Source organism: Falco peregrinus, chromosome 2, assembly GCF_023634155.1.
Source record: "Falco peregrinus isolate bFalPer1 chromosome 2, bFalPer1.pri, whole genome shotgun sequence".
In the NCBI taxonomy this organism is placed as follows: domain Eukaryota; kingdom Metazoa; phylum Chordata; class Aves; order Falconiformes; family Falconidae; genus Falco; species Falco peregrinus.
Window position 1 is genome coordinate 37,676,713 of NC_073722.1, and position 25,793 is coordinate 37,702,505.

Genomic DNA, 25,793 nt, shown 5'->3' on the forward strand with positions numbered 1-25,793 from the left:
GCTGCTGAAGTCATTGCTGTACAGGTACTGTTGCTGGTAGCCTGGCTTTTTTGCTCTAAGCATGAGTTAAGCGTTATGTTGCAAATACCAACATTTTTATTAGAGATTCAGTGCCGTATGAGATTAATCTATGTATTAATTACTTCTGTGAAGAGATTGTGGCTTAATTCTGATTTTGAGTTGCAAGCTTTAACACGTGGTAAAGAATACTGTGTGCTGTCTGGAGTAGATCGTAAATTTCTTGGGGCAGGGTCTGTGTTTTAATCTGCCTGATGTGTCTTACGTGCTCATGGTTCTGTTCAAAGGGGAAAACTCTGCAGGGGGAGGGCTTTTTCTTTCCACCAGCTCAGGAGAATGAGCTAAATGTCAGCCAGTTCTGCCCTGTGGATGTACATCTGAATTGTGAGGCAGTGAAGGGTCTGTTGTCAGCGCACATAATCTGAGCAGGCATTTCCAGTCCATGCATTAATTGATCTGTACGACACAGTGTGGGTTTGGCAGCCGGGCTGTACAGCCGATACCCACAGCATCATGACACGATGGATAATATGATCTCATGAAGTACTCTACCTATTAAATCCGTTTGGGCTGCTTGCAGAGATAAGGAAGTAGTGTCATCCATATGTGGGGAATCAAGGCATTTATTACCATACAACCTAAGGGAATTAAAAGGGCCTTTGAAAGTGGCAATACAGAAAGAAACTATGATTTTATAAGCCAGGGCTTCAAACTGGACTCTAGTTTTGATCCCCAGTTGGTGGTGATGGGGGGGGGGGGGCGGGAAGGGAAGGGGTGTGTTAAGTAATTGTTGCTGTTGTGAAGTTGCAGGATAAAGGCATTGTGTGTTAAGGTACACCACCAGCTGAACAAACCTTCATGGGTGTGGAATTTTGCACCTCACTATCGACACACTTGACAGAGGTTTGTGTCATCATCCTGAATGTAGCTGCATTGAGTCTTTGATCGCTTTGAATACGCTTGGGCTGATCAGCTTCCTAAAGAATTTGAAGTCTTCCCATAGCCAAACCTGAAGTCTTGCAAAAAGTCAGGACTTCTTGTTTTAGTCCTACAAAATGATAAAAGTAAAGTACACTTTCAGGTCATACTGTCTGTCTTTGGAGGGAGATTAAACTTCTGAAAATTACTTTGACGCTTCCAAGAACGTCAGATTTTTTGGCTTGAAAGTATGTCATTTTCTTGTGCCACGCTTCTGTCTCTGAATTTGTAAACCCACAGCACAGCTGAATGTTTTCATAAAAACAACGTTGCTGGTTAGAGATGATTTACTACTTAGTGTGTGTCTGTACTTATATACAGAGGCAAAAGTGATGATGACCTCATCTTAAGCCAGCTCACAAGAGCAGTCAGTTTTTTAGTCTCTAAGCCAAAGACAAATTTACTGTACACAGACAGAACTCCATTGATTCAGTTGCAGTATCACCATTAATGTCAGTACTCACTTAATTGCTGAGATAATTCTCTTTGTAGTAATCAACACTTGAAAAGTAAACCTAAAAGGAAAAAAAAATTTATCTTGCATCTTTCCTCATGTCTTTGCACTGAAAGGAAAGGAGAAGCTAGGTAACATGCAGGATTTTTAAAAGTAAAGTTTAACATTTCAAATTTTGATACTGCCTTGTTAGAAGACTGTTCTTAAATGAATTTAACAACACTTCAACCATGCCTTTTACTTAGTCGGTTGTGATGTCATATTGCAATTACTAGACATGGAAAATAGACCTGCATATTTTCTAACCTTTTTTTAAAAAGCATCTTCAAGTACTTTTATTTGGCAGAAGTTTCTCAGAACTTACGGGCCATGTTCCTCTGTTTTGTTTGAATGAGATTCTGGGTCAGAAGCAGAATATTCTGATAAATTGTAGTCATTTCTAGATACTGCATATAGCCCTCATTTCATCTGTATTCATAATACTTAAAATTTCTACATCTTACACTTGCATGCTTGTACAGAAACAGTCAAGTCTTTACCAGAAGGAAAACTTTCTATTTGTGTAATATTTATTGATGTTAAACCCCCATTATGTCAGCACAACAATCCCAAGTAATGATAATACATTTTTTTATAAATACAATTAAAAGGTGGCAAAATAATGTTAGTGAAGCTAAACAAAAAAGTAAATTAGCATGTCACAGTCAAGAAAAATTTGGCAAATGATATGACCTACTTTTAGGATAGAATCAGATTATTCCCAGATGACAGACTATGACATTAATCTAGATTAACGATCTGCATACCTGGTCACATCCTGCACCAGAATAGTACTACCTTACGTTTATTAGTCACTAAAAAAACAAAACAAACTTTGTGTACTTACAAAGCAATACATGTATAGCAGTAATGCAATGTATGGTGTACACAATTACAAAATAAAAAAATCAACCTAAGTACAGGACTTCTGAATAACTGAACCAAGATAAAAGATTGCCACACTTTCATTATAAATAATGAAAGATACCATATACATGCTTCATATAAGGAATACAGTGTTTTCTTTTCATAACAAAGTGTTGTAGCTGGTACCATCAAATGCTCTTTTTTCTTGTCATGCCTAGTAATTCTTCCATCCCTCCCTCCCCTTCATCTGAAATCCATTTGGTTCTAATTTAAAACTACCTAGCCAGGTCTGACTTAGGTGGGGGTCTAGTTTGATGTGGATTTGCCTTGCGTTCTGAAAGTAGCCTTCAGGCTTTTCATCTACGGCCGCACGGACTCTACCCCTTAAAAGAACTGTCATTGCCTACAGTCAGGAGAAGAAAAAAAAAAAACCCAAAACCTACCAGAGACATGTGCTATGTTAAGGAAAAAAAGAAAAAAAAAGGCACAAATTTGATGATGTTTGTGTCAATCTTCTTTTTCTACCTCCTCAGATCTGCAAGCTTATCACCTGTGGTGTATACTTCTAATTTAAATTTATAATGCAGTCTCAACCTATTTTTCAATTACTATATGTTTCCTAAAATCCTCATAAACACTACACAAGCTTTAAGCAGTCAGACGTTCCATATGTACACCTCCTAGTTTTCAGCTCACCTTAGAATTCAAGATTCTTGAATGGGAGCATTAGGAGGTTACAGGCTGTCTTCAGGAAATCCATAGAGCATTTCAACCTCTTGCCCTGTACCCTTCCCACTGTAACCTACTGCAGTGGTTCATACTGTCGGCATTTTTTTCCTGTCTAGTTACCAATATTTATAGTCTGGAATAGACTGTTATTACATGTCAGCTCTTTTTTTCTTCATTATGCTGAAAAGGTTAAATTACTTAAGCTTAAACCGTCTTTGCTGTATGTTTGTAAGCAAGCCTCCTCGTCGATGGCAAAAAGGAAAAATACAAATGAATTTAAAATTACCGTGTTGATGTTGCTGTATAGAGTTGTCCATACTAACAGCATATAAAGCAAGATATTTTTCATTGTAGAATAGAAGGCATTTTGCAGAGATACAGCATTTGCTTACGTTTCTCTTCCTTATCCCTTCCTGTTTTATTCTTACAGTACTGCACTTGTTCACTGCAGCTATCAGAATGCGTTGCCACTTCAGAAGTATAGATAACAATACATTCTAATTTTCTTTGCGATCTAACGGTACTGCACTTGTTCACTGCAGCTATCAGAATGTATTGTTATCTATACTTCTGAAGTGGCAACGCATTCTAATTTTCTTTGCGATCTAACGGCCTCAAGTAAAACATCTTGCACCATTAAGGTTGTGTAGCATCTACCTACTGCTTATGAAGGCATGTAGTGATAAACAGTGCTCTCTCCCGAAAAATCTGTCTCTCTGATGTATCTTGGCCTTTATGAAGAGGGCTGTTCGTAAGGGCTGAAGCAACTTAGGTATAAGGAACTGGTGAATGTGATTTGTTGTGCAGTGTGTACATTTCTGTTAATAATCTACCTATTCTTTTAATGTGGTATAATGAATAAGGAATATATGGTTATTGTGTTTGTTGTTTATCTTTTGTACTTGAAGGTGTCTGCCTTTGCATAAAGTGACATTGGAGTATCATTGGTCAAGGCAATGGCTTTCAGTGTTTCTGCTTTGAAAGAAAACGATGGAAGCAGCAGTTGAATCTACAGATCATCACTCGCTACCAAGCCAGACTGCATTGTCAGGCAGACTGGATTTGCTTCAGGCTGGAAAGCTGCTTTGATGTCTAGTCCTTGGTCACAAAGTGCAGCGTATCAGCTGGCTGAAGGCCCCACCTTCTTTGGCTTGGTTGTCTGAGGTGGTTGTTGTCACTGAGCTACAGATTAAAAAGGAAGAAAACAATGTTAGCCATCTTGAGCAAGGCAACAAAGCATGGCCAGACGCACAATCAACCCTTTGTAAAGGCAATAGTAATTTCTGAGCAGTGGAAAACCATTATATCAATGCTAAGTTTGTTTCATTTCTCAGTGTTTTGCGTTTTTCTCCTCAGCATCTAGTTTCACCTTCAAATGTGTAAGGAAAAACAACAGTGTCTGTGTTCATTACTTTGCCTTTTTGGCATTGCTTTCTACCTTTCCATGTGTCACTGAGAAGGGCAACAGCAAGCGGGTTGTTTTCATGCACTCACATAACCCTTGAACGGGCCTGTGACTGTAATTTGTTGTATATGAAAGGAAATAGTCTGATTGCCATCGCCACCCTTTGGCTCAGCGTTACTCAGCGTACAAGTCTAACTCACAAGTCGCACTACTCCCACCCCTCCAGAAACCATCCTTTATCATTCCCATCTCTCCCCTTACCCCCCTCCTTACCCCCCTTAATTTGTTATGAGAAGACCGGCAAGAGATTTTGGTTTAAGAAAACATTCACTATTTAAGGAGCTGCTTTGGAACAAACTGAAAATAATTAAGCAGAAAGCCATAAAAACTTCTACTACACTTCTGGTAGCTGTCACAGCTGTATTACAGACCAACGTACAAATGAATACAAAAGGTTAGGGAAGTGCTAGCACAGCAACAGTAATAACGATCCACAAAAATAATGTCATCATGCCGTTACCTGATGTTAACTAGCTATATTTAATATACTAAGCAAAAACAGAAAGCATTCATGTTTGTTTTGCTTTAGGTATCTGAAAGTTGGTGACATGTACTTTGACAGAGCATTTGTTGTCTTGATGTGGACCTTTACTATTGGGGAGAAACTATAAACAAAAGAGAGACACCAATGGTAAACCATTCTGCGAACAAACAGAACTGTTGCCTTTAGGGGTATCAGTGTGATGATGAAAAGGGAAGTCACTTACTATAAACATCCAACCTGGCAGTGCAAGACACAATCCCAGCCTCATTCTTAGCTGAAACAGTGTACCAGCCAGCATCCTCCTTGGCACTCCCTTGAATAAACAGGCAGATGTAGCCATAGTTATCCTGGTGCATGCTAAACAAAAGAAAAGTAGAAAATTACTATTTAAACTGCAAAACAGTGTAGACTGGTTTAAAATGTCATTATAAACCGACCCAGTCCTAGTTACAGATTGATTATAGTCTTTTTGACTAGATGACAAAAATATAATTAAAAAAAATTGATTTTCAATTACTATGGAACTTCCTCTGAAATTAGCAAGCGGAATAGAAAACCTTGAGTATGCTTGACAATCAACAGTTTAATACCCTGTACTGAAAAGTAAGCAGCAAAAATGCATAAAGTAACTTCTCTTTCACAGTTACAGATTAAGACATCTGGAAATCTGATTTAAGTAGTAGGGAGGCTAGAATTTACACAGACTTTTTGGGGAAAGGATAAAAAACTTGAGGAATGAGGTACTGAACTACTCTTAGTTACTCAGAAAGACAGCAATAATTTATTACAGTATCGTATCAGTAACAAGTTCCTTTTCTTGCAATATATCATCAGTTTGCTTTTAAACATTCCTTCAAATATTGAAGACATGTTTGTAGATCTTAGAATATAAAATATTGAATCTTAGTTGCTTAACTACACAGCAGAGTTATGAAGCAAGTTTTCTGCTGAGAAGCAGATAGCTTTACTTAGCAGCCCAAGTTTTCAACAGTAAATATCTTTAAGTCTTCGTTCTGGAAGAGAAAAAATACTTCTCCACTTGCTCTCTAAGTGCAAAGATAGTTGGTTTAAGTCCAAGGATGGAAAACAGAACTAGCATTTTAATTCTGGCTCAACCACCAGACTGGCTGCAAGTTTGAATAAATTATTACAATAACTCATTACAGTTTATGAGATGCTGTTCACACAAAGCATTCTCATGACCTTCTAGGTTTTCATTTGTGGTACAGGATAAATAGTCATTGAAGTTATACATAGGGAGATTATTCCAAGTCAGTCTAACCTCACTTGGTCAGCGTTGTATGCAAGTGACTCATTCTCTTTCTTCCAAAATATCTGAGGAGATGGCTCTCCCGAGGTTCAGCACTCCAGTCGCACTGGGAATCCCTCAGTCACACCTGTGTTTTGTAGCTAATCGATAAACACAGGTGCTTTGTGTACTTCCTTAGCTGTGAAAATAAAGATTGCAGTCACGTTGACACCAGTCTAGGAAAACGTAGCCTTTCTTTCAGCAACGTGCTAAAAATCAGTAGTTAAAAATCTTAAGTGGCAGGAAACTGAAGTGGTGTCTCCAGTAACCACGAAGTCCAACCCTGGTTCATCTGAAGAGAACAGTCACATCAGTATTTTAATGGGGAAAAGTGAGCACAGAGCTGAGGTTTCCCCTCCCCCCTTCCCCCAGAGAGCTGAAATGCGAAGCACAAAGACTAGATAAACTGGCTCCACGCTGCTTGTTAAACAGTGCTCCTTCATATTCCATAAAGGGATGGGCTTTTCATTACACAAGGAACTGCTCTACCAGGAGGCTGCAATGGCATTAGCCTAATACGCTGTGAAACACACAAACCGTACCCTACTAGCCTGCCCACGGGTAGGTGTGGGTCTGCACGAGTCGCTGTTAAAAAAAAAAACATTCAAGTAAATAGCCTGGCTTGCGGCCTCAGCTGTGCCCCAGGACAACAGCCCTCCTCCCTTAACTGCGTGCACAGAGGTTACACGCCAGCCAGCTTACACCACAGCAGAACATCAGTGTATCGCCTCCAAGGACACTGTAGTTCTGCTACTGCCAGGCTTCCTTTTCTTTCCCCTCCTGCCCTTCACCCGTGTCATTTGATGGCACTTAGATTTTCTTTTTCACATTATCCTTACAGTGCTCAGTGTGGAAGCTTGGCGTGAAGATGTTACCTGCAACAATGAGCGCCAGGCTGGATGTATTTTCACCAGCTCGACTGCTGGCAATGCATGTATAAATTCCAGCATCTCTGGCTGTGACTGGTTCTATGATCAAGGAGTGCACACCATTCTCACGCACCAACATCTTATGAGAGCTATCAGGGCAAATCGGTCTTCCATTAAGTTGTCAGTTTCAATCCAGAGTTGGTGATCCACTAACCTGTAGTGTAAACACAGAATAACGGGAAATGGTCTTAGCCGTATGAAGCACTGGAGGAGTCCTGACTCGTTACTTCAGAGAAGTTTGGGTCTGTTTGCTACTGCAGGTGTACCACAAGATTTAAAGATCTAATTCTGCCCTGAATTACACATTGTGTTCATTGCTTACTTTCTGGCCGACTCCCTGAATTCCAAGGTGTCTTAGGGGTGTGACTGAAAAAAAAAAGATCAGTGTTTAGGTATGCTAGAAGCTAAATAATCATACACTGCAAAACAAAAGGCAGGGTGACACCTTCTGTGTTTTTTTGGTTGCTCTTCAGGTGGAATAAGAAGATACTCCTTTCTAGATTAACTTCTTGTGGAAAACTTGCAGACAAAAAGATGTTAGCTGACTGATTACTGAACTCTTAAGTTCCATTCCACTCCGCTTAAGTCTAACCTAGTGACAGCACCACCTGCACTAGTTAATGCTTGGTCTGTGCAAACAAGTCTTGTACTTCTGAAAGCTGTGCCATTTGCTGTGGGTACTGCTTGAAAACAAATAGCTTCTCCCAAATATATCAGCATAAAGCAAACAGAAATAATCCAAACCTTAATTCGTTCTATTAGGCAAAGTCATAAATCAAGATTATGTTGTTTGAAACTTTAATGGGGAACCGAAACTCAAGTAGTAAAAGGACTTTGAATGGAGAAGCACACTGTCTTTGTAAGTGGTGCTGCTTCCTCCCACACCCCAGCATAGCTGACTTCTAAAAATCAGGTCACTGTGAGCTGGAAGATTTGCCTGAAGCTCTGTCATTGGAGGGGAGGCAAGCTTTAATTGTCCACTTACTCATAAGTAGTAAGATTAATTACCCTACTGACAGTCGCTGAAACTGCCAATAGGTAAAATAACTTTAAAAAGAAACTAATTTGGGTTTGAGTCAGCTGATGTTATCAAAAGGTTGCTGCTGCCCTTTGCAGGGTACTTGCCTTGCAGTCCATTCTGCAGAGTTTTCCTTCTTGAACAGTCAGGTCTCCAGGAGCCTGCAGAAAATGAAGCCGGAAGAATCGTTCCTGAATTGGTTCATTTTCATCACCACTGTCCCTTGATCGAAATCGTGGTCTTAAAGTAACATGAAGCAAATTATTTTTTTTCTCTCTGCTAAATCACAAGAACCGAAAAGCCACTTTTTTGACTTATAACATAATCGCTCCTTATTTACACACATACACTGGTAGCATTTGGCTCCAGACCAAGTTAATTATGATCCTGTACATATTAATTGCTTCTCATTTAATTCACATGTTGTGGCAAAAATATGATCTAGAAAATAGTCTTGCTACAGATTAATTGCTTGTAATAATAATTCATTTATACCTGATAGTATTTTTGTTTAGAGTTAGTCTTTAAATCACTAAAATACAAATAATTCAGTAGGCTTTAGCATCTAGCTTCAGTTCCTCGTTTTCAGTGGCCTGTGTATTTAAACCCTTCGCTGCTGCTGATTACACCAGAAAGTGCAGGTTTGTTAATTATATTTAGTGGCAGTTATTTTCTCAAAGGTAAAAACTAACTCATCTCAGTTGAGACATTTCAGATCAGACTTACTTTTCATCTTCTCTTGTTCTGCACTACTGAAGACCATACAGAAAATTCTGTGGATATTTATTCCTCATTTAACAGGTTTTGAACATTTTCAAAGCCACCAAATCATGATGTCAAAACAATGAGAATTTAACTTGTGAGCAACAGGAAGAAAACTTCAGTTGTTAAATTGTTCTTCACAAAGGTACTGTAAGAAGTTTAATAAAAGAAGGAAAAATAGCTCCTGTCCCCAGAAACATTATCAATCACCTTAAGTTTCCACAGTATCATTGAAACCATTTTCAGCATTGGCTATTCTTGCCTGTTAATTTAATCTATCAATTTTTTTTCGAAGTGGTTCCTCGTTTAACTGTATTTTTTCCATTTGAAAGTAGCATTATTTCATGTATGTGATTTAGTAATCAAACAAACTTGTAACTGAAACAAAATTTTGGATCAGTTTTTGTCCTTGCCTGAGCAGCTCCAGCAGATTCTATTCTGGAACCTGCTGCCTACTGTAACATCCTGTTGCAGTGAAGAGGAGCTATTCAAATATCATCCAAGATAACTTTTACAGTGAAATTCTCTTTTCTGAATTCCATTTTTTGATAACTTTTGCCAAGGTTTCTGTTTTGGCCAGTGTCTGCAGTCTACATGCTGCAGTGTATGTGGTTATACTGCATTTTCTACTGTCATGGGGCATTTCTTTAGGTTCAAATAATTCATTAAAAAAAAAAAAATTAATACTAACACCACCACCACCATTACATTTGGAAAACAAGATGCTGTACTACTGTGTGGGAGGTAAACACTAACTTCACACTCTGTTCCACTGAGGTTAATTTTAATTAGTTACTTGAATTTGGTTTATTTGTCCTTTGTTGCCCTTCTCTCTGTTATTGCTCTGTGTGAATTGTGACCAGTCATCACTTTTGCTACAGTATTACCTGTCATAAACAGATAAACTTTGACTTCTAATGATCATCACAGCCTTCCCACAGCTATAACTAAAGGTAAAGGTGTGTGGGAAGGGGAATCTAGCCTGTACCACATACTGATGTGGGAATGGATACTAACATGGGGAACACACACCGACATCTTTGCATACACCGAAAGTTTATGTAGCTCTTCAGGTGCCTAAATCCAGGTCTTAAGCACCGAATATATTTTGCCACTTGAACATGCCCGAAGCTCCTTCAGTAGCTCCTGTGTTACAGCTCATAGGCCACACCGAGCTCTAGCTGGTGCATTGTTCCTAACCAATTTTGCAGATGTACCTGCCTCATATGCACATAGATGGGATGGAAGATAGATGGTGATAAAGAAAAACTGTACTCATATCTTTTGGTAATTAGTTCTGCAAGACCAACTAGAAATGATAGTGGCTAGTCAAGTTAGTGCTACGGCAGTGCTGGCAACCCAAGCAAAATCTGCCTTCATAGTATCTATATGCATCCTGTTTAGACACTGTTGATAAGATGCCAATTAAGTACAATAAACTAGTGCTTCCTAATGTCTTGCAAGGCTGAGCCGCACAGGTTAACTAGCGCCACAGAAGGGTGAAAGTCCTGAAAGTCACCATCTCGCTGCTGCAGCTACATAAAAAGGCAGCCCTGTCAAAAACTGGGGCAGGGGGGTGGGGGTGGAGAATGTACACCAAATTAAATAGAAAACAAAAGGGTTAAGAGTTTGTGACCAAAGATCTTTTCTTCTGACAGTGTGTTCCAGAATGGTGAAAACTGAAGTTTTCAAATTACATATTTGAAATGAAACCTAAGTCAGCACGCTGTTTAGGCTAGAGTCAGAAATAAATAATGCATCTTTTTACCTCTTTGTAAATTCACATCTAAAATTGCAGACTGCTTTAAGGCTTTACCTCGAGAGATGAAACTAGGGTGATTTTAATTCTAAAACGTTTTGTGGTTGTAAAGAAATAATGAAATTAGTAGAGCCAAGTACTTCACATGTCTACAAATGACAAATTGCAATAGACTGGAATACCCACGGATTAGTTGTGGGTCCTTTAGCGTTGTGATACAGGCATCAAATTGCAGAGATGACTTTCAGCAATACTGACATCACATACTAAGTGTGTCTGGGGGAGACTCCATGCGTTGGTGTGGCACAAGGCACTGGGAGTTTCAGAGAGCAAGAAGCTGGGGAAAATTTTATGACTGACCATATGATAATCGTCACTAATTTGGGATAAAGGAGATTAAGTTCAAATTAATATTCTAATTCGGAGCAGGGGCAATAGGAGTATTTCTTTTTTAAAGTTTCCTTAAATCTCATGCATTTTAAGATGATTTATTTGGGGCTCTGGCTGCAGCACATCACAAGAGCTTATGTACTACAGTATTGAGCACTATGTCATCTGAGGGACTGAGCCCAAGCTTTGTACCCATCAGACAATTCAAAAGTTTCCCCCACCAAGTAATGCTAAGAAGGCAATGTTTGCAAGCTAAGCAAATTTCAGAAAAATACATTGAAAACTAAATAACTACAAAGAGTGTTTTAAATTATCTGTGACATAGTGAAGATGACAAAAACCAGAGTTCTGCCAGAACATACTCTGTAAGAGATTCTCCCGCCGCCATCCCTCCAAACTCGCCCGCGCCCGCCCCCACCCCGGGCCGTCTCCCCGTCCCCCTCCCCGGGTCCCCCCGCCGCCAGACCCCTCCCGGGCGGGCGCGCCCTCGCTGCCGCGCCCACCCCGCCGCTGGAGCAAGGCCGCAGCCCCCACGCCGCCCGCAGGAGCCGGCCGGGCCCTGTCGGCACCGCACGGCAGCACCGCCCGCCCCGTCGCCGCCCGCAGCAGAAAACGGCGCCCGGCAGCAGGGAGCGGCGGCCGGCTGATCCTTTCTGGCCGGGGCTGCAGTACCGACCCCTGTGCGCCAGGCGGCAGAAGCGAGCGCAGCAGATGTGCATGCAGCAGATGCGCATGCGCGGGACCGGGCCAGCTGCCACGCGGTGCATATGGGCGGGGCTTGTGGTAAAAGGGCGTGGCTTTCCGCCGAAAACCTGTGGGGTTGCCGCCCGACGTGGGCGTGGTTTATACCGGTGAGGGGCGGAGCTCGCTGTCGTCGAGGGGTGGGGACGTTTCGTACCTGCAGTTTCCGGGCGCGGGGCCGTTGCAGCAGGGAGCCGCCGCAGGCTGCGTTTGCTCTCGGGCAGTAGCGGCGCTGTAGTTCCGCGCTCGCGTGCCGAGCGTCCGCTGGCAACGTGCCCGGGGGACGGCAGCGGCGGTCTCTTACCGGGAGGCAGGGCCGGGCGCGGTGGCACCACCCCGCAGGCAGCGCAGGATAGCAATGGCACTGCTAACGGGCGGCAGGGCGGAGCGTGGAGGCGCCACCGCGTATACGCGGATCTCGGGCTGCAGTATCGACTTTTGTTCGCCAGGCGGCAGCAGCGAAGTAGTCCTGGAGGACTGCCGGGTCATAGAGTTCGACCTCCGGAGGACTGATGGGCCCTTCCGGCTTCTGGAGGGCTGCCGGCCGATAGCTCGGCCTCCGGCGGACCGAAGGGCAGTGACAGGCGGCCGCAGAGGGCGCGGGAACGGACGCCCTCGCCGTTCCAGGCCGGCGGCGGGGCCTCAGCGGGAGGGAGCCGCTCCGGGCGGTGCCGGTGTGGGCCCTGGGCGCGGGTGCTTCGAGCCCGGCCTCCGTGTGCCTTTGTGCTGGTGCTTCCCCGCGCGGGCCCAGCAGTGGCGGCCGCCGTTTTGCCGCGTTTGCAGGCGGTGTTGCCGTCTGCCCCCCGCGGCGGGTAGTTGATTATGAGGCGTGACAGAGCCAGCGTGTGGTGGGGGGTAACGCCCTAATTTGCATAATTCCGTTATTTGCGTGTGTAAGAAATCGTTGCTCTCTAGGCAGTGTCGTTCATGAGGGGTTACAACGATCCGTCCCCTGGCCGCTGCCATCGGTGGTCACTCCGAAGTCGAGCAGCCACTGCGGGTGCGTGAGTCGGGTCCCTTCTGGTGTCCCAAGGTCCGGAACAAGAGCTGGCAGTGGAAAGAGTGCTGTTACCTGAGGCATGTAAAAAGAAGTGCAAAAAGCAGCTTTCAAGCGAGGAAGTTCTGGCAGCAGGAGGAAATATGCCAGTACTGTTGCAATCCATAGACATCAACAGAAAATTAGTTGAAAGTAGGACAAAGGTAGTCAAGGTAGTGGGGGATAGCGACCTTGGACTCAAATAGCCCCCCTAAAAGAGAGCAGAGCCCTGCTTGGGGAGTATGTGGAGTTAGTAAAAAGCTTCAGTGGCACCGAGGATGCACGTTCATCTGCATTAGAAGCAAGAAACTCGTAATTACACACCAATCCTGTGTGTAAATGACAATGAAACTGCTATGTACTGTCGGTATGTAAATACTCTGTTGTAATGTGCACCCTTGAGTAGCTCAGCGTGCACATCGGGAGGAAGAATCCCCCGTGCACCCAGCACTGCAATAAACCATTGTTGGCTCTCTAAACTATCATTTGGGTTGGAGAGTTTTCCAGGTTATGATTTTCAGTGACAGATTTTGGCACCCCAGATGAGACCCCTCCGGAATCTTGATGGACCAGAGGAATCGTGACAACTCCAAGCACATACTGGAGTATTTTCAGGAAGGCCCTTTGATTCCCTGGCTCGTTGAGTTTCCACGACAGCTATCTTTGATGCTAATGACATTGGTCATAAATACTGAGGTTGCTTACAAATAAGTCATATCAGATTGCATGTTAGAGTCTCACTGGGATATCTGAATTAAATGTGTTGTTAAGCTACTGGTATCGTGGGCACGAGTCCCACTGGGATATTTGTACTGTAACTCATAGTGCACAGTTGTGTAATCCATGTGCTGTTATGGGGACACCCAGAGTCTGGATTTGGGGTATTGGTTAACTTGGAACATTGTTGGATTTTTTTGCCGGGTTTTGTTTAGGTATTGGGTATTTGTGGTGATTTTGACACTTTGTGACATCGGAACTGGATAGTTTACTGGAGAGGGAGGTTCTTCAGTGCGCTGCTTGGGGCATGCCTATGGCATGAGAAGGGGAAAGGCATTTCTATGTTATGTATAACAGGGTTATCTTCTATGTAAGTGTTAATACATTGCCTTCCCCTGTACAGTATTTTCATTGGTCGTGAATAAATGCATTTGAAGAGTTTGTACTATTACTGACTTCAGGTGGTTTTGGTTTGAAAGAAAACTAAGAAAACACTATAGTGAAGGTGATTCCATTTTAATAGTCTCTGAATTTCCAGTATTTGAAAGTAAAAATAATGGGGTAAATGCAGGAGTATGCAGCTATTACCAACAGAAGCTCCACAGTTGTTAGCCCTGCACCAATGCTCTGCAAACAGCAATGTGGCAAGTGCTGTGCAGTGAATGACGGCACTCTTCTATTTTTTCATAGCTACAAAGACCTATTCACTATGCTCCAGTTTCAAAGTACATACAAAAAAGAGGAAAAAAGGATCATTCCTTTCAGAATTTATTTATGGAAAGTCTTGTTGATGATATTTCAAATCTGGGAGGAGAAAACCAAAAATCTGGGCTTCCATGGTGTTGCGACGGAGGGAAGACACAGTCACTCAATATGAGTGATCAGCAGACTTCGTTTATTGTACCTTACAGTCACCTTTTATGCCTTGCTATAATTACCTCATACATATTACAAAAGTTAAGCTCATTATTGGTTACCTAATGGTTACCTAAATACCAAGCCCGCCCCTTGTTTCTCTTCTGTAGTTACCTGTTCCCACCTGTAACATTCTTTTCCCACCGCGATCTTCCTGTTATTGTGTAACAAGAACAGCCAAGGACAGTGTATTTTTGCTTTACTTCAGATAAGCTGAGAGCGATGTGCATTTTTGTCCAGCCAGCTGGACTATGTCTATGTGACCCTTTTCAGCTAGCCAGTTATCCACACCATGGAAACTGAACAGTTAATACTTCTCCTACCTTTTAGATCCATTTAAGGTATCCAGACCCTGAAGAACAGCACCGTTAGGCACTGATTAACATATGGCAAACTTAAGAGTGAATGTGAAAACCAACCAAACAGAATTTTTAACAAATTGGTAACTCGGGAGTGGAAGGCGTACCTTAAAAAGAAGTCCAAAGAGCAGAGACCAGGCAGAGGGTTTCATTCCTGCTTTTGCTTTCATTGCAGTGCCTAAATGCACGTGCAGGGTCCCAAGCTGGGGGAAAAACTGTGTCCCTCTGGAGAGACATAAGGGGACCCCCCTCTGGACCTGAGTAACTGCATCCCTCCTGTGCTGCAGGAAGCACCCTGGGAGCATGAACTGGGAGCCCTTTGCACGCCAGCCCTCACTGGCAGGGGTCGTGACTGGCAAGAGACTAATGGATGGCTTCCCTGCCAGAATTTCACAAAGCTTGTGAAAGGAACAACCATGTGGTGCATACGTCCCCAACCCGTGCCTCACATAGTGACCAGCGTAAGTGCAGAGAAAGATGGCGTAACAGCATGGAACAGCATGTTAAAAGCACAGACGGGGTGGGAAGACCTCTAGCAAAGTTGCTGGCTTGCCCTGCCACCCGTTTGAAGGTTGGCCACCCTGCTTTTACACACTCTGGTGAACTCTGATGCGAGAAGCAGTTTGCCTTGTCACCCCTGGCTAGGTGACATTACACCATCTTTCCCTGTGTAATAAAATCGATACTTGGATTGCTGCATCTCCATTCTGCAGAGTAACAGTGGGATGGTTGCTGGTAGCAAATCACAACAGCTGTCTTACAGGATTTCAGTAATTTTTAGAAGCACAATTTCAATCACTTTTAAAAGCCTCTATGTACATCCAAAATGTGTGAAGCATTTTATGTATAGCAACAGCATACTGCCTGCTTCTCTCAGAGGCCTTTCACCGTAAGATTTTATTTTTCCTCCCCAGTGAATTCATACCCAGTATGACGAGTGAAGGTGTGCAGAGAATATTTAACGACCTTGCATAAGCCTTCAGAAATCAGATGCTTGTTATTCTCTTTAATGTAACCATGCAAATTCCAAACAGTTACTGCAGAACAATAACGTGTCCCTTGGAGCCTGTTAAACTTTACAATATTCGCACTGAGTCTGATTTGCCCTCCTCACACGGACCAGACAGAGCCCCCTGTGTCACATCACCTCCTCTCCTCTTCCCCCGGGTTTCTCAGAGCATGGGCACGGGTCCTTTGACTTCAGCACATGCTGGCCAGGAAGAATGGGGAGAGGGAGAGAAACATGGGTCTGAACCTATCACAGCCTCTGTGGGGAACAGCACTAAGGACACACGACGGACATGAGCTCTGAGCAAGGTCACGTCTTGGCTCTCCGCAGTGTAGCCTGCCTGAGGAGTCATCCTGCCAGCCACTCCTCACCTGGCCCAGGGGAAGTGTAACCTTTGCAAGCAAGAGGTATGTGTGGAACTACGGGCCAGAGCCAGGGAACAGGCAGGGAACCCCAAAGCAATGTATTTCTGAGGCTATTTGAACCATTACGTATATTTGAAACTGTTATGAGTGGGACTAATAGCAAATAGGTAATTTCTATATTTAAATAGTTAACCAAAATTATACAAGAATGCATACATTTTAGCTGTCTTCTAATGTTGATTACTACATATTTTAACAAAACTATTCTAACTGTAATAGACAACTCTGACTGGGCAGCAGGTATTTTCTCGCAATTAGAAGATGGCTATTTTTATGAAGGCATTCTAATTCTACAACTTCCTCAAGGCAGGCAGTGGAGGGTGAGGTGCTGATCTCCTCTCTCTGGTGGCCAGCAATAGGACACAAGGGGATGGAATGAAACTTCATCAGGGGAAGTTCAGACTGGACATTAGGAAAAGGTTCTTCACTGTGAAGGTGGTTGGTCACTGGAACAGGCTCCCCAGGGAAATGGTCAAGGTCTGTCCATCGTGCTACACAGTAAGAAAATCTCTTATGCGCAAACACGCACTTAGGGATGTGGTTTAGTGGTGGACTTTGCAAGTGTTGCATTAATGGTTGTACTCAATGATCTTAAAGGTCTTTTCCAACCTAAATGATTCCATGACTCTATGGCTCTAAATACCTCTGCAGCTGGAAAATGGTGGAGAAAAACAGAACTGTGGGGAGGAAAGGCAATCTTGTGTCTTGGGTGGATGAATAACATTTTAAACAGCTTGAGTCTTCTCTGCAGTGTGAGAATCTAGGTCAAAGCCTGGTAAAAGGGAGGGTGGATGACAGCAGGTGGTAGACTTTCACTTTTGCAAGACAGGCAAAGTAGTATCTAAAGTTAATGAAAGATGCTGCAGGGGCAGGCTAAATGTCATTTCAGAACATGATACATGCCAAACAACACTCCCGGTGTTCAAAAACTATCTGAAACGGATCATTATAACTGCTTGCAAGTAGTTTGTAAAAATGTTCCAACCATGCAAGCACTGTCAAGTGTGCTGCTTTTTCTTACACTTTCATTGTAATTCTGCAGAGGAAAAAAAAAAAAAAGAGAGAGAAAAACTGACAGAAAAGAGGCAAGTATCAGCTCCACAGTAAAGCAGACAGGAGGTATATACCTAGTGCTGGGTATATTCCTCATTCTGACAGAGTCCCTTGTCTGGTATTTGTACACAAGGTGTGACTTTCTCATTGTCACATTGGAGAGGAGAGAAGGGGAAGGGAGAGAGAGGGGGAGGGAGAAGAGAAGGTGAATGTTCCCTGAGACATGCAGAGAGCAAAGGCGATTGTGTAGACTGTATCAGAGCAGGCACAGCAGTGTGTCTACAATCCTGGCAAGGAAAAAACACATTTTATTTAACAAATGTGAATTTAACACAAAACTTCAGGAAAACCCATTACTTCACCCAAGTTACACAAAACCTAGTGCAAGGAGAATGTCATCTAAAGCCATGGAAAGGAAAGCCTTTATGACGATGCTAGTGGAAGAGTCAAAGAAAAAGTTGCCCTGGGCCAGCAAGTTCCCACACAGCCCTTGAACAGGGCAAGGGAGTTGCTTTGTGGCAACTTAACTTAATGTATTCAGTATAAAATAGGTATTCAAGTATATTCAATTCTATTACCATTGCCTACAGCCCATAGTATTACCACGATCCGTGCAGTAATTTCTGCACTAGTCTTTTATGTATGATGATCTTCTCCACCAACAGGAATATATAGATACAGATAAAGACATAGAGATAGTGTGAGTGTGTATATATACACACAGAGCTCTGTCTCCCTATGTACAGCATGGATGCCTCCAGCAGCTGGGCTCAGACACAGTCTGCCCAGTGGCTGCTCCTGGATCCCCGTCTGCCCAGAGGCTGGCATCTGCGCATCCCCGTCCCCAAGGCTGCAGCCCCACTCCAGCCGCAGCTGCCAGGACTCCCCTGGTCCCTCTGAGGGCCAGCTACTCCACGGTCTCACCCTCAGAGACCCCCGTGCTCCCAGGCCGTTTGCCTGTTCCCCAGCTGGCCCACGCTGAGCTTGGCTAGCGATGGCGGGCTCACTCGCCCTTGCTCCAGCCGCTGCCCCGCAGCCACACGGGCCCCTGCCCCGCAGCTCCAGCCGCTGTGCTGAGACACCCCCACACCCCCCACGCACAGCGGGGAGCCCTGCCCGGGCACAGGGCTGGGAAGGGGGTTGGGAAGGAGCTGGGATGGGCTGTGGCCATCGGGGCCGGGCCTGGCCGGGCGGGCGGACTGACCAGCCAACTGTTCACACGGGAACCGGCTGCTCGTAGACCCTCACCCCTCAATTTCCCCATGTAGTTCCTTCCCAGACCACCCACCTCCATCCCTGTGGCCACTTGGGTTCCTCCCCTAAACATCCCGCCATAAGCCCTGTGCAATCCCAAACCGCTCTTCCCCTGCATCCTGTAGGTGTCCCCTGCCCCTGAGTGGCAACCCCCACCCCCCACCCCCACCCTGGTCGGAAGGGCGTTTGACTCTCCCTGGTGGCCCTCACACCTGGAGAGGGGCTCTCTGGGGACAGCCCAGGCCATGGCCCCCAGGTGCCCTCCCTCCAAGCCCCTGATGTGGTTGCCCGGTGCCCCTCGGGGCTGGGGCAGGGGGGCTGTGGTGGGCTGAGGGCACTGGCCGGGACAGGGCGTTATCCGGGCTCTTCTGCCTGTCTCTGCAACTTTTTCATTTCCCCCCCTCTCTCGTGCTTTTACTCTCACTATCTACAAAACAAACCCACTAGCCTCCTAAAAGCAGCTGTATTTTCTTCATAACTCCTTGGACATACTGAATTGTATTAATTGTATGTTTTAAGAATCTTGATAGCTGTTGGCAAGTAATACTCTGACACACAGACACCCCCGCATCACCAGAAACGGGCCTGCCGGGCTAGGGCCCTGCCGGCCCGGCCTGGTGCTTCTGGCAGTAGTCGGGAACAGATACTGACAGCAGGAATGTAATACCTAAACACATACGGGTGATAATTCCACTGAAACACCTCCGGATTAGGAACTTTTTCTAGGACAGAGGCTCTATCTGCACCTTTCAGTTGTAACAGTGGCTGACAGAGCATCAGTTCATGAATTAATCCTAAAACCATTTGGAACTTGCTCGTGTTTTTGGCCTCTACACCATCATCCTCTGCCTGTGAACTCTAATTTTGCCCTGTATGAGAAAACGCTTTTTTTCTTTGTTTTGACCTTCTGCTGAATCATTTTATTCAATGTCTTCTGCCTCTTTTCTTAAGATAAATATGAATAAGCATTTCTGTTTGCTTTCTCAACACCACTCACAATCTTACATGGTTCCTTCGCATATCCCCATTTGATTTAGCAGCTGAGGAATCAGAATCTGTGTTATCTGTCCTTACTGAGAAACCTGGACGTGTGTTTCATGTCCATTGTTTTTCCCTGATTTTTCTAATTGTACTTTATCCCTTTTGAGACGGCAGGATCAGAAGGGGAAGAATTCCCTAGAAATGGCTTCACAGTGGACTTACACAATGCAAAACTGTTTTCTGCAATGTTGATCCCTTGCATAATGCTGGCCTTCTGTGGTCTCTGGGGTTTTTGCTCAGTGTTTGAACAGTGTTTGGTGCCATCACGTCCTGCTAGATGACTGTATCATATATATATATAAAATAATACAAACACACTGTTGTTACTACCACTAAAGACTGAGAGACTCCAGCCATGCTGTCCCTGAGAAAACATTCTAAAAGCAGAGTAATTTCCTACCTTCCAAGACCAGTTGTCGGGATTTGCTCTTTCTCAGCCTGGCAGATGAAAGGGTGCCCGCACTGGGCGCAGACAGCGCTGCCATGCCCTCCTGGCCTCGCCAGCAGCCACGGCACCCGCCGTGACCCGAATCCTCTTCTTGCTCCCCACAAATATGCTGCAACCTGCAAATAAGCCCGACACGTTTCTATTCCAGCTGATCTGTATGTAGTTATTTACTGCTGTGCCTATTGCATTACCTATGGGCTTCATCCAGGGTGCCTAGACACAGCCGTTCCAGGGACGGGGGAGACAGCGGGCTGGGGCAACACCGGGTCAGAGCCCCCTCCCATGGGGTATCAGAACGTGGCAGAGATCAGTGCACGCTTTTGTTAGTTTATTAAGCCTATTATTTAACTGGCATGTAGAACTCCCAGGTCGGTATATAGTGTTCTGAGATGGCGAGGCCCTGCACTGGCTGCAGCCTGCCACCTCCAGCAGGGACCCAGGCGCAAATCCCATGCGCCGTGCAGCTGCGACACCCGCTCCTGCGGCGGCCGCCCCCCTGGCCGCCGCCGAGCCGCTCCCCCCCCGCCCGGGCCCGCAGCAGCTCCCGGCCGCCTGGCGCGCAGGCGTGGGGCGGGCCCGGCCCCGGCGGAGGCGCCCCCGGCCCCGGCGCCGCTGCAGGTACGCTGCGCTCCCCGCCCGGAGCGGCGCGGCCCGGCCCGGCCCGGCCCGCCGGCGGCGGCTGGCTGGGCCCGCCGGTCTTTCCCTACCGAAGCGATGCCAGAGCTCCGTCCCCGGAGGAGGGGCGGCACCGGCACCCGGCCTATCACCCGCCGCCGGCCGAGCAGCGAGGGCCGCCGTCCCGCCGCGGGCGTTGCCTGGCTCGGAGGCGGCTGCTGGCACAGCGCGGTGGGCCGGGGCCCGGGGTCTCGTGTCCGCCCTCCGGCGGGGCGGGGGGCACCGGGCCCGTGGGCGCGGGGCTGGCGGGGCGGGGGGGCTGGGCTGCGGCGCCTCGTGTAAGGGCCCAGGACCGTGCTTGTAAGCAGCCGGCGAACGGTAGTGCTCTGGGGGTCAGCTCTTGATGAACAAGAGTGGTTATGTATACGTCGTTAACACAGAAATCGTGCTTTCTGCCATTGTGCCCAGAAAAATTTGTTCTCTTACAAAACCGCCCGAGGGCAACCTCTAGACTTGCAAAAATCTGCAGCTATGCCTCTAGGAAAACTGGGAGCCACTGAAAAAATACATATACTGAATTAAATGTGCTTGGGTTTATCATCTGAGCCTCAAGTATTCCATCTTCCCAGTTGTCACGTACAACCAAAGCCAGTTTGCGAGGTGCCGTTGAAATGTTCTGCGTAATTTGAATGAAGTACAAACAGAAGTGAAATATGTGCAGAAATGCTAAAACTGGGGCAGCTGCAGGAAAGAGTTGCTGGGCTGACTGGGGAAACACAGAGCCTGTTTTATGAGCTGCAGTGAGAAAAGCCTTGCCTCCAGCAAGGCAAAGCTGAGCAGGGATATGACTTTTGTCTACAAATATGCAGAAGATGCAAATAATGAGGCAGGAGAAAAGTCATGGGAGGAAAGGGTAGTGCTGGCACAAGAACAGTGGTGTGAAATGGCCAGACGCTGCACGTTTAGGGTGGAAATTACTGGAAGGTTTCTCATCACTAGAGCACTGAGGTTTAGGAGCGGTCTGGCAATGGAAATGGGGGGACAGGAAGCCCTGATGACTTTAAAAGTGAGCCTTGACCGGTTAAATGGAAGCCACATGACAGGTAAGCTGTGATATTAAGGAAAGTTTCACTGACCGATCCCGTATTCCCAATGCAGTGTGGCATCGGTGTCTTACACATCCTGTCATGGGGCTGCTTCTAGCGTAACCTGAAATTGTACCACTTGAGCTGAAGTGCAACTGGCTGCCAGTGTAACGTACAACCTTCAAAAGAGTGTCAGGTGCTTGGGAGGTAGGAAGGGGGAAGAGTAAGGAGAAGCAGCCCCCTGATGCGTTATTCTGCCCAGGAGCTGACAGGAGCCCCTTTGTTTTTCCTTTGCTTCGAGCACCGGTTTTTATTTGGTAGAGGAAAGCAGTTTGAAGAGGGAGAGGTTGGAGCAGGGGTGTGGCTGCTCTCCAAAGCAATGTCCCCTGCCAGACTGTGTATTTCCTTGGCCAATCTACTCGAGTTTTGCTGTGAAGCAGCATTGACTCCTGGGTGTTGCGGGTTACTGTACAGCTCGTGGGGGAGCTGCGTAGGGAGGCCGTAGCCTCTGGGGCATCGGTGTGTGCCGCAGGCTGGGCTGTACTGAGGATGCAGGCCTGGGGATCAGGAGGCTGCCTTCTGCTCTCCTTCGCTAACTCCTGCCTCCCCTTGGGGCAGACCTGGGAGGAGCAGCTGTTCCAGACCTCCTTCCCAAAACCCTCTTCCCTGCAGCAGTTCTGTCTGATCCAGCCTCTTCCTGACCACAGTTCAGCAGAATTTGGTCTTGATGGAGAAAGAGAAGACTGGTGGCTTTGGTCTGACATTTGTGATTTCAGCATCACTTCTGGCCATTCAGGTGCAAGCCCTGTTCAGTCACGGCTGGGAGGATCCTGTGTGGAACCAAAGCAGAACCCAGACCATGGTGTGAGATCTCTGGGTCTGACCCTGAGCAAGGAATTACCTCAGCTGGCCAGGTGCAAGTACAGAAGGGAAAGCGGTATCTTAAACGTTACCCTCTTTGGCATGTAAATGCTGGAGGGTCTGTGTTACAGTGAGGCAGCTGCCTCTACTTAGGGTGCACATACCAGAGTTCTCTCCTGGTGCCATTAACTAAGTTGCTGTATTCAAGAAAATAAGAAGAGGTCACTCCTTTGCTGAATGTGGCTGTTGCCACTGACTGTTTTGTACGCTGGATTCATGGCTAGAAAAGACATTTGGAACATGTGAGGTTATGGATTCAATGCCATTCTTGGGGTGAAGAGTTCACATTAGATACCCTGCCTTTCAGAAAAGTGCCCTGACCATCAGGTTAAAGGATATTTCAAGGTGTGATGGAAGGGAAGTAACAGTCCCCTCTTGCTCCATCCTGTTTCATTGCATTGAAAAGGACTTGGGATGCCTTGTGTCAGGGAGTAGGAGAAAGAAAGAAAGATCAGTGAGCCTTGCCTGTCTGTAAGGTTTTACTATGGAGGACAATTCTAGTCAGCTCTGATATGTGCATGTATCTCACAATTTCACATGCACTTACTGAAGCACCCTCAGCGATGATTGCCTGTCTACAGTTGTGTTTTGAGGCTTATGAATTATGCAGGGTTTTATCCGTTTAATGTGTATGTTGACTTCATATCTTTCTAGTTTCTTAATCAAGATGCCAGGCAAGATAGAGTATATGCCCTGTGAGGCTTCATTAATCACACGTATAATTTCATCAAAAAGATATTACAATACCTAAAAAGTTTTAATTCTGAGAGTTCCAGCACATCACTCAAAGTGACGTCCCTCATGGTAACACAGCTATCCTCAGAGCATTCTTGATGGGTTTTATGAGTTGGCTGGTTGTTGTATAGGGGCACTTGGGCATATACATTATGCATCAGCTTGTCCTTGTTTTGCTTAATCTGTCAACACACCAATTGATAAGCATTCACAATCATTTGCTGCATCGTTTTTAGTGATTCAGAATTAGGAAATGCTTTTTTTTAAACTCCTATAATGTTATGATTCCTCTTTTAAGAAAAAAAAAAACTTATAAAGGTTATAAGGAGTGATTTTAACACTAGGAGAAAGTGACTGTTCTTACTAAGATGTAGTGATTTTATGTCAATAAAGGCACAAGCCTAAAGCCACTTATGTGTTATTGGTTATAGCACTGATGCATAGAAAAACATGTAATATCTGTTTAAATACAGGAACTTGAATAATTTTGTTTTCAGTAGCTTGATATCATGCTAGCTTTTTTGTCTGTTTTTATTCTTCTGTTTATCCTGACCTTTTTAAATAAATGCCTTCCTTTCTAGGCTAGGTAGACAAAAAGATACATGCCAGAGGCCGTCCACACTGCATAGCCACTTCACAGCTCAGGGTTCTCTATGGCTTGCTGTTTTTTTCCCTAGTAAACCCACTTATTTATGCAGCTTGAGCTGTTTTTCCCCATGAGAATATCGCATGGGGTCTTGAAGTTTATTCAGAAAACGACACGTTAACCAAAGCAAGTTGGTTTATGATAAATGATATATAAATATATAATTTATGATAAATACAGGAAAATAGTGACACAGGGCAAGACCCAAGATCCATCTGCTCCATGAACCTGTGACCCACAGCAAATGCTCTGGGGGGAGTGTAGCGAGGGGGTGAGTCTGCAGCGGTGCTTCTGTGCTTCAGCAAACCACGCTCCTGCCTCTGGCTATTTGCAGCGTGGGGACTTCCTGAGTTGAAGGTGACATAAGCTCTTATCTTCTGCTACCTCTGCTGCTCTTTTGGTTAACTGCATTTGCTATATTAAAATGCATGGTATGCAAATGACTCAGTTTGATAAGCAGCTGTGTTAAGCCCTTATAAATGATTCTACTTTGCAAGGTCAGTGTTTGTGTCTTCTATGAATTTTATGAAGTGAAATTTTGTGTATCATCTAGTTTCTGCCTCATCAAGTAAAAAAATAGATTGCTGTATAACTGCGGTGGAAACATTTTACAGAATAGTCCTTGTTTATAGATACCTGCAGTTTCTCCATTAGCAAGCTCTTTATCTATTGATTGAGAGGATTCATTGTTTTTTATAGTAATATGAATGCTTCATAGAGGCAAATTATACTCTGCTGACTCTCCTGTCTTGACCACCTAGGCCTATATGTAATCCCACTGAAATCTATTGACTAATGAGGTATTATTTTTGCATAATTATGCTACTGTTTTTTAATTTGTTATTGACTGCATTATATCATTGTTTATGATTTTGCCTTATGACAATTTTGCCTTATGACAAATAGGCTCTTGCTATCTTAATCATTTTGCATGTTCTTTGTTTAAGCAGGAACATTATGGTTACTCTGGAACTTGCTCAGCTCTGAGATGAGTTAAAGGTTAGCAGGAATGGTTCAGAGAGCTCCCGGGCACAAAGATCCCCTTTCTGAAATGTAAAGCTCACAGTCCTAGCAGCTGCAGGTTAACGTCCTCTCTAACCACTAATGGGAAAGAGAATAATTAGTTTTTCTCTAAATGCAGGTCAAAATATTTATTGCACACTTTTCTGCATCATTAAAGAAAATCATATCCTTATAAGCTAATAGCACATTTATAGTATTTGGAGATTGTCTCTTTCTTGATGTGTTTAAGGAGTAACTTTTATTCTTTAATAATTTACAGAATAAGTCTTTATTGTCCTTAAACATGTTGACTGTTACTGCGTGCTGGTGCCTTTTTTCCACCATTTTGCATGCATTTTCTTGCCCATAGCTTTTACTCATTATTATCGCATCTCAAGGTTTCCTTGGGTTCATTCCCTACTTCTCTGCAAACTGACCACTGTTAAAGTAGTTGTCTCCATAGCTGTAGGATTGTAGGGCTTTGCTACTCCATAAGCCATTCTTTATACCCATTCTCGTGGTTTTTTTCTTCCCACTTAAAGAGTAAGGTTGGATCCAAGTTTTGCTGGTTTCTTACATTAGAAAGGAGA

At 44.7% G+C, this 25,793-nt stretch overlaps 1 protein-coding gene, 2 long non-coding RNA genes and 1 pseudogene across 5 annotated transcripts in view; 1 reads left to right on the forward strand and 3 right to left on the reverse strand.

Annotated features, from left to right (window-relative positions):
• Positions 1-625: 625 nt before the first annotated feature.
• LOC114012739 (uncharacterized) lies at positions 626-3,600 on the reverse strand. The gene is made up of 2 exons (XR_003555409.2): positions 1,461-3,600; positions 626-1,066 (listed from the first exon to the last, which is right to left on the reverse strand). It is a non-coding gene; the product is annotated as an uncharacterized LOC114012739 (long non-coding RNA).
• Positions 3,601-3,670: 70 nt separating this feature from the next.
• On the reverse strand, positions 3,671-7,843 carry LOC101911817 (palladin-like; annotated as a pseudogene).
• A 5,665-nt stretch (positions 7,844-13,508) lies between these two features.
• Positions 13,509-20,522, reverse strand: LOC129783746 (uncharacterized). 2 transcript variants are annotated; one of them, XR_008745597.1, is made up of 3 exons: positions 20,391-20,522; positions 20,152-20,315; positions 13,509-17,439 (listed from the first exon to the last, which is right to left on the reverse strand). It is a non-coding gene; the product is annotated as an uncharacterized LOC129783746 (long non-coding RNA). The 2 variants fall into 2 exon arrangements; XR_008745596.1 differs by lacking the exon at positions 13,509-17,439 and having other exon boundaries at positions 19,159-20,315.
• Positions 20,523-20,712: 190 nt separating this feature from the next.
• M1AP (meiosis 1 associated protein) overlaps positions 20,713-25,793 on the forward strand; it is a 36,114-nt gene continuing 31,033 nt past the window's right edge. The window contains exon 1 of one of the 2 annotated variants that reach the window (XM_055794694.1): positions 20,713-20,817. The gene's annotated coding sequence lies outside the window, so the exon portion shown is untranslated. The remainder of the gene's footprint in view (positions 20,818-25,793) is intronic. The other variant, XM_055794693.1, reaches the window with a different exon arrangement.